Below are 9235 nucleotides of genomic sequence, written 5' to 3' on the forward strand. Positions count from 1 at the left end.
AAATGAATGTCTTTTCAATTCTTTTCTCTCTCGGACTGAGCCAAAGAAAGTGGAAGAAACTCTTCAAGATGCTGATTGGGTGCAAGCAATGTAGGAAGAGTTAAATGAATTTGAAAGAAACAAAGTCTGGACCCTAGTGCCAAGACCAAAGAATAGATCTGTTGTTGTTACAAAGTGGGTGTTCAGAAACAAAACTGACAGTGATGGCATAATTACAATGAATAAGGCAAGGCTGGTTGCAAAAGGATATTCTCAACAGGAGGGAATTGATTATGATAAAACATTTGCACCAGTTGCTAGGTTAGAAGCCATAAGGATATTTCTGGCTTATGCTGCTCACAAAAAGTTTACTGTCTTTTAAATGGATGTGAAAAGTGCTTTTCTCAATGGAGAATTGGAGGAGGAAGTATATGTTGAACAACCTCCAGGCTTTGTAGATTCCAAACATCCAGATTATGTCTACAGGCTTGATAAAGTACTTTATGGACTCAAGCAAGCTCCCAGAGCATGGTATGAGACTTTAGCTCAGTTTCTTCTGGAAAGTGGATTCAGCAGAGGAACTATGGACAAAACACTATTCTACCTCAACCATGGAAAGGACTTACTTTTGGTCCAGATTTATGTTGATGATATCATTTTTGGGTCTACAAATGACAGACTTTGCAAGAAGTTTGCTAAACTGATGCAGTCAAGGTATCAGATGAGTATGATGGGGGAACTTAGCTATTTTCTAGGCCTTCAAGTCAAGCAAAATGAAGAAGGCACCTTTATTTGTCAAACTAAGTACACCAGAAACTTGCTGAAGAAATTTGGAATGCAAGATTGTTCAAGTGCATCCACTCCCATGGCCACTACCACAAAACTGGATAAGGATACCGGTAAATCAGTAGATATTACTGATTACAGAGGTATGATTGGCTCTCTACTCTATCTAACTGCTAGTAGACCTGATATCATGTATGCTACCTGTCTTTGTGCAAGATTTCAAGCAGATCCAAGAGAACCTCACTTAACAGCTATGAAAAGAATTTTCAAGTATCTTAAGGGAACAGCTGATCTGGGATTATGGTATCCCAGAGAATCAGATTTTAAACTAATAGGTTACTCAAATGCAGATTTTGTAGGTTGCAAAATTGACAGGAAAAGCACAAGTGGAAGCTGCCAATTTCTAGGAGGCAGATTGGTTTCTTGGTTTAGCAAGAAACAAAAGTTAATTTCCACATCAACTGCAGAAGCAGAATATATTGCTGCAGGAAGCTGTTGTGCACAGATTCTTTGGATGAAGAATCAGTTACTGGATTATGGGTTAATATATTTCAAAATCCCTATTTACTATGATAATCAAAGTGCTATTGTTATGACAGGTAATCCAGTTCAACACTCTATGACAAAGCACATCAGCATTAGGTACCACTTCATCAGGGAACATGTAGATGAAGGTACAGTGGAATTGCACTTTGTTCCAACAGATCAACAACTAGCAGATATCTTCACAAAACCATTCTGTAAAGCTACTTTTACAAGATTGGTAAATGAACTTGGAATGGTTTCAGGTTCTTTCACTAAATCTGCTTAGTTTTGTTCGGTTGCATCAGACTTTATGATCAGTATTTATAGAATTCAATCTCTTTGTGTATTCTGTGCTTAATTGAAAAATATGTATAAGTACTGACTGTTGTCTGATCAATGTTTCTAAACTCTGATAGTGATATGTCTGTTTAGGTAACTATTCAATCCTATGAGGATAACTGTGCTAGATGCTGACCTAGTAGTCTTCAATAAACAAGGGATCCCATGTAAGAAGTAATTATTTCTGTGGAAATCTATTGACACAAGCAAATTCTGATAATTGAGCTTAGTTAAGTTTACTTTGTCTATCTTATTACTAAGTCATAAACTAGAATAATGTTACTCATCTGTTAAATTCTGATGCTAGTAAATCTGTTGAATGTACTAAGTGCTGATAAACCTCACTTATCAAAAGAAAAAGAAAGAGAAACAAGGATTAAAAATCAGGTACTCCTTTGAGATCTAGAGTAAAAATGTGGAAGGGAAGACCCAAGTGCATTGCTGGTATTAAGTAATATGCATTAGAAAAGCAAAATATTTTCTTGGTGACTTTTCACACTCTATGATTACTGGAGAAATACTCTGATAATAGCATAAATTCTGATAAGCAGTCGTGACTCACTTACACTGAGAAGCCACTGTAAAATGGAATTTAAAAAGATGCATAAAATTAGCACAAAATAGTTGAGGTGGACTCAAGCATGGACTCATTCAACAGTAGGTTTCAGAATAATGACAGCTCTTTAGCAAAGTTTTAGTTATGCCTTATTTCTAAGATGTACTGAAGTGAATCAGACTTTACTCTTTGTCTGATATTTAGCTTAATGCACACACTAACCACTCCATATGAATGATGAAAATCACTGTGGTGATCTATGTTATTTTAGATGAACAGTCATTGTGTCACATTGCACAAATTCTGAGGACAATTTCTGATTGCATGTTCTGATGATTAAGTTCTGAAGAATATAAATCAGAATTTGTGTGAGGACTTACTAAGATAGGCATTCCTTTTTCGAGTTAAGAAATTATGTTCTGATGACTGTTAAGTTCTGATATAAGTCTAAGTTCTGATATTACAGTCTGATTCTTTACTTGACTTATTTGTGGATAAAATTTGACAACAGTCTCAGTTTAAACCAGAATATGTTGAAGTGGAAGATTAATAATCACTATAATTAGGGATAGTGGTACTCGTACATGAACAGTCAACTTTTACTTGCTTCTTGTGCGCATTAAACCATGTTTTCTCTTTCCAATGACTGTTTTTCTTTTTCCAAGTCTGGGGAGACGAGGTAGAATTAATTCTACCTATAAGCATTAAATTTCTTTGCATCTCCTGGCATTCTCTTGCCTATATAAACAACCACTTCACATCAGCCTTCCCATCACCTCTTTTATCACAAACTCACCTTCATACTTTTTATATCAAAAATACCATGGTCAATTACAATATGTTTTTAAACTACGAAACATTCAACATGGAGCTGAGCTGTGCCGATTGGCAGCAGGAATGGCACGTTACTGCCATTCCTGTTGAGATATGGGACTCTGTTCCCCAGGAGGTACTCACCCACCTCTTATTCTTCTACATGGACTACCATCGCCATCTGGAGCGATTGGAGGAGGAAAGGCTGGAAGCTCTCCACCAGCAAGAGCGAATCATACGACTCGCTATTCTGTTTGTCGAGAGTAGGAAGAAGAAATGATTTATTTTCTTCTTCCTGTTTTTCTTCATCATCAGCCTTGCCCTGCTTCTTGAGCTAGGACAAAGGCTGTTGATGTTAGGTTTAGCAGCTTAGGGAAATCTTGTACAAGTTCTGATGTAATTTAAATTTCATGAATGTATTCTCTTGATATATTAATGAAATTTGTTTTTGTTTCAAGATCCTGTCTCTGAGATATTTTGTAATACATTGATAAATCCTGATCCATATTCATATTCTGATAACCATATAAATTCTGTTCTAATTAAGTTCTGATTTTATTTTATCAGTACTTGCTCATCTGATTTATTATGGTCATTTTCACTCAATTTTTTTTTCAGAATATTGATGTTACAGTGAAAAATAATTCAATAAGTGGGAACAGTTTCCATTTTGAATTAAAACTGTTTCACCTTGATTAATGGAATAACTGGGTAAGTGGAACGGTTTTTTCTTGAAAAACTGCAAGTGGGTAAGTAATGATTACTGTTTTCTCATGCCCATTAACTATTCGTTTTTACTGCATGTCTGACAGGTGTCCAACGGTTACATTTTTTTAAAAAAGTATAAGTAAGACAGAGAGAAGATTTTTTAATCTTTTATTTCCTTTCATACTTTTTCTCTCTACTTGATTTTACTCTCTTTCTTCTTCTAACGTTGGTTTTTCATATAGACATTCTATCAAACATCTAACAGGCACTTAAACCTCTCGATTAATTTCATGGCACCAAAGGATTTAATTATTGATGGAGCTAAATTTGTTCCAAACAACTATGCTGTAATTCTTGATAATGCTGAAGCTCTGTCTGAATTGCATTTTGTGCAAGACCTTCTTGCACACAGTGAAATCGGGTATGCATTGACCCAACCTTCCGTCTTCTCAAGCCACCAAGTTCTGACACTTTGGAGGACTGGAAACTTTGATAATGGTGGTCCAAATGGTACTCCTGATATTGTTTTCGAAGTGGGTGATTCTTCATATGCAGTCACTCCTTGTACAACACGCAAGGCTCTACATCTCCCAGAAGGATGTACTTTTTCAATTCCAGAGGAATCGGCTCTTCAGGAGTTAATTGCCAGTTTAGGGTATGAACAGAGTTTGGCAAAGCTTGGGCAGTTGAAACGGGCTCATATCAGAAGGGAATGGAACTTCTTCTTCGACTCATCACTAAAGCTTTTGGGAACAAGTGTTCGAATTTTGATGCCATCCCCATAATGAGTCAGCACATCGGGTATGCCATTATAAACCAAACTCATTTTGATTTTGCAACGGCTATAATTGGTTTTATTGGGGATAGGATGACAGAGGATAGGAATGTTGTCTACTTTGCTAGATTCTGTCAACTTATATATACTTTTTGTACTGATGAACCTCAACTAACCAGTACCTCAACTCCGCCTTTTAAAGTTGCAAAACGATACTTTAATGACCTGGTACATGCTGACACTAAGAAACCAGTGGTTAGACCTTTACAGATTCCTCAGTCTGTAAAACAGATTTTAGTAAATGCTGATCCTGATTCCTATAGATCTGTTTATCCTGATGTCCAACCAACAACCACCTCCCATACACCACAACAACCATCAGAACACCACTCATTCTACTCAACCTACACTAAGGCAATATCTTAGATCATATCTCTCAACTTCACAGACAGTTCAACCTTCATCCTCAGAACCTCCTGTGAAGCCTTCATCTTCCAAGCCTAAGAGGACAAAGATTGTTCCTCAAACACCTCAGAAGAAAAGGAGGATTTTTTTGAGAGATGAATCTGACAGTGAGGAACAGGTTTCAACATCAGAACCTGTTGTCAAAAAAGCTGAGAAAGTGACTTCTCAGACGGATTCTGGAATTAGGGGATCTAGGCTTCTCAAGAGGCTTAGAAGAATGACTGTTCCTGAAACTCCCAAGGAATCCATATCTACAAAGAGATACCAGAAATAGAGGGCAAAAAGGCCAGTTTCAGATGATGAAGAAGCAGCAGCTAAGGAAGGAGATCAGGAATCTCTGATCTCACAAGAACCAGAATCTGCTAAAGCCGCTGATTCTCCATCAACTCCATCTCAGAAAGCTATTCCTGAACAGACCAACACCCCATCTGTGTCCCCTACTCAAAAGTCTGTATCTCCTCTTAATATAGGCACAAGTGCTGATATTGATATCCAGAACTTGGTTGTGCCTGAAGTAATTCTCTTAGAAGCTCCAACAGCAACTAATCCATCAACCACACCTGTTACTGATGCTGTTCAAACTCCAGAGTTATCTACTACACCTTCTCTGCATCTAGATGTTGATGATCAAAATTTAGGTGAGCATCAGGATATGGCTGTTGATCAGAACTTAGAACCAGATCAGCACTTAGAGGATGCTGAAGCCTCCATTACTACTCACACTGTTGTTTTATCAGAAGATACTAATTCTGTAAGTTCTGATGCTGCAAATGCTGGAGATACTGGTGATGTTGCTCCAAATGTAGATGCTGATGAAGCAGGTCCTTCAGCACATGCTCCTCAACAAACTATTCTTAAATCTGAACTTGTTAAGAAGTTTGTTACCAGAGAAGCACCAGTGCCTTGGAGTGAAACTCCTGCAGGACAGGAGTGGACTAAGGAATGGAACTCAGTTTCCTGTGTTCCAACTGCAAAGCATCTTGCTGAGCACTTGACAAAAGCTGATGAAATGTTAATTTCTGATGATTTCAAAATCCAGCTTAGAGTCACTGCATTGAGTACTAAACATCTTCAAGGTCTCTATTCAACTACTCATGCAGAGCTACACAAGATTCAGGAAGAATTCATCAAACAGGAACAAGTTTAAAAGATTGATAAGAAAAAGTTCTTCAAACCTACCTTTGACAGGATTGCTTATATTGAGAAGACTCAAGAGAAACAATAAGCTCAGATTGATGATATTCTGAAAAATCAAGCTTCTCAGCAATCTCAACTTACTGAAATCCAAGCCTCAATGGAATTGCTTATCTCTCTTCTACTACCTGCTGATGCCAAAAAGGGGGAGAAAGTAATTGAGTCCAAATGCAAGACTGACAAGACACTGAAAGGGAAGGATGATGAAAAGGATGATCAAGGAAACCCTGGAATGGGTAGAGGTCATAGTCAAGGTAGAGGTTTCTTATCAAGAAAAGCTGAAATCACAAGTCACAGACAAGTTCTGATGCTGGAAAAAGAAGTAGTTCTGCTACTGGTAAAAGGATAAGTTCTGATGAACTTTTAGATATTGATGAAGAAATGTCAAGACAGTTATTTCTTCAGGAAAATCCAGGAATGGACTTGGAGAGTTTAATGGAAGAAGAAGCCAGACTTAAATCAGAGAAAGTCACATCTAAATCTGAAGCTTCTGGTAAAAGGACACTTCCAAAACTCAAAGGCATTGTGATAAAAGAAAGGACAAATACTGAAGCAACATTGGCTAAATCACAACCGCAGATAGATCCAAGATCCAAGGGTAAAGAAAAGGTTGGTGAACCTATCAAGGTTTATGTGCCTTCTGAGAATGAAGAAATCACTGATGAAAAGGATGATCTTGCTTTGACTTCAAGAAAAGTTTCTAAAACAACCTCTGACATAGCTCAAGTTGTTCAGAGTCAAGAGACTGTAAGTTCTGATATTTTGAAGAAGCAAGTAACCTCTGACATGGCTCAAGTTAACTTGATATCAGAAGACAGACCAAAGACACTCCTACCAGGATTCACTAAAGCAAAACAGACTCAACCTTTGAAGACTGCTGCAAGTGGTTTTGAAGCAAGAGTAGTTACAGGAAAGGAAGCAAGAGATAAAACTGGATTGGGAAGTGCTGATGAAAGAAGAATACAGAACACTACCAATGATCCAACTTCCTTGAGTGAACCAGGTATTGGAGCAACTCTTGAGAGATTGAATCAACTGGAATCTGTACAAATGGTTTACCATACCTACTTGAAAGAACACATCTTGTTGTACTTCATGACAGATGGTAGGGTTTATCATATAAGGCAAAATGCCATTCCATTGAAGTATTTTGAAGAACTGGAGCATGTACTATTCTTACTTCAAGTGAATGACAGATTAACAGAAAGTGCTGCAAACTATTTGAAGGATCAGATTCAGAGATAGAAAAGGCTTTATTTTGTTAAGTCTGATAGCACATATCTTCCAAAGTACAGAGATCACAAGGGTGATATAGTTGAAATGAAGTCCAACACTGCTCAAATTATAACTACCTTTCTAGGTTACAGGGCTGTGGAATTCAATCTTGAGTCTGATAAGGCATATTTGATCAGACTGGATCAGGATATAAGAAAAGCAAAGATTAATGATCTCAGGGCTGTAATCTTTCAAATTGGTGAAGATACTACAGAGCTTAAAGATGCTAAAAGGAGGATGATTGATGAACTCAGATATGCTGAGAGATGTTTGTTGAAGAACTATCTCAGAACAACTCCTGACATCAGAGAGATCAGAAGATGAAGCCAAGTCAAGATCTACAACTGATTAAATTCTGATATTTGTACAGACTGAAGCTGTTATCAGAAGTTAAAGATTGGTAAAGCTTTAAGGACTGTAAGTTGTAGTTATCTAGTCTAATTCTCATGCATTTGTACTTAATGTTTTTGACATCATCAAATATCTGTTAAACTTGTATATTATGTTAATTTACAAGTTGGGGGAGATTTTTAGATATATTTGATAATGTCATGGCTAATATGATTTATATTTAGTTTTCAGATCTTACTTAAACAGGATAAATCAGTACTTACTGGAAGTCAGGACTTAAGGATATCAGTACTTATATTATCAGGAGATAATCATCAGAAGATGGAGATCAGAACTTAAGTGCTGAAGTATGTTCAGATAAGGATAGTAGCTGATTAAAGGAAAGAAGATCGAGATAAACATAAGAAGAGATATGCATGAAGAAGGAATTCTATGAAGAATAGAATACTTGGAAGAAAAGATATCTGATTGATATATTTTAGGAAGCAGAATTATATTCTATATCAATTAGCGATTATCTTATAATTGTGTAGTATATAAACACAGACATAGGGTTTACACTATAAGTGTTATCATATTCGAGAAGATTATTCATATTAACCCTAGCAGCTCTCGTGATATTTGTTCATTACTGAGAGGTAACAGTTCCATACTGTAACAGAGTTTATTGTTTCAATAAAGTTTGTTTTCTGTTACTTGTGATATTAAAGTTCAATTTGATTGTACTTTACACTGTATTCACCCCCTCTACAGTGTGTGTGACCTAACAAATACCAAAGGAGAAAAGTGAATATACAGATGAAGATATTTCATCTATTGCTAAGGATGAAAAGGTTCGACATTTGCAGCATAGTGCCATTGATAATGTCATGTCAAACAGGGTAATCAACTGCAAGACTGCAAAGGAGATATGGGATGCCTTGGAAATAAGATGTCAGGGAACTGATTCAATTAAGAAGAACAGGAGGACTATACTCATTCAAGAGTATGAGCACTTTGACTCAAAACCTGATGAGTCATTAACTGCATTATATGACAGATTTGTCAAACTCTTGACTGATCTGTCACTAGTGGACAAGGAATATGAACTTGAAGATTCAAATCTTAAATTCCTGTTAGCTCTTCCTGAAAGTTGGGATTTGAAGGCCATCACTATAAGAGACAACTATGTTCTTGATGAAACAACTCTTGATGAAATTTATGGGATGCTCAAGACTCATGAACTTGAGATGGAACATAGAAGTAAGAGGAATGGAAGAAAGTCAAGGACAGTTGCTCTTAAGGCTGAGGAGGATGTCCCCAAAGTAGTTGCCTCAAGAAAAGGCAAGGGAGAAGCTCTCATCACAAAGTCTGATACTGAGTCATCAAGTTCTGATAGTGATGATGACTCAGAAACTGAAAGCCTACCTGAGATGGATCCTGATGAAGAGATGATGAAGCTGTGTGCTCTTATGGTGAAAGGAATCACA

This window comes from Apium graveolens, chromosome 9 (genome assembly GCF_009905375.1).
Source record: "Apium graveolens cultivar Ventura chromosome 9, ASM990537v1, whole genome shotgun sequence".
Lineage (NCBI taxonomy): Eukaryota > Viridiplantae > Streptophyta > Magnoliopsida > Apiales > Apiaceae > Apium > Apium graveolens.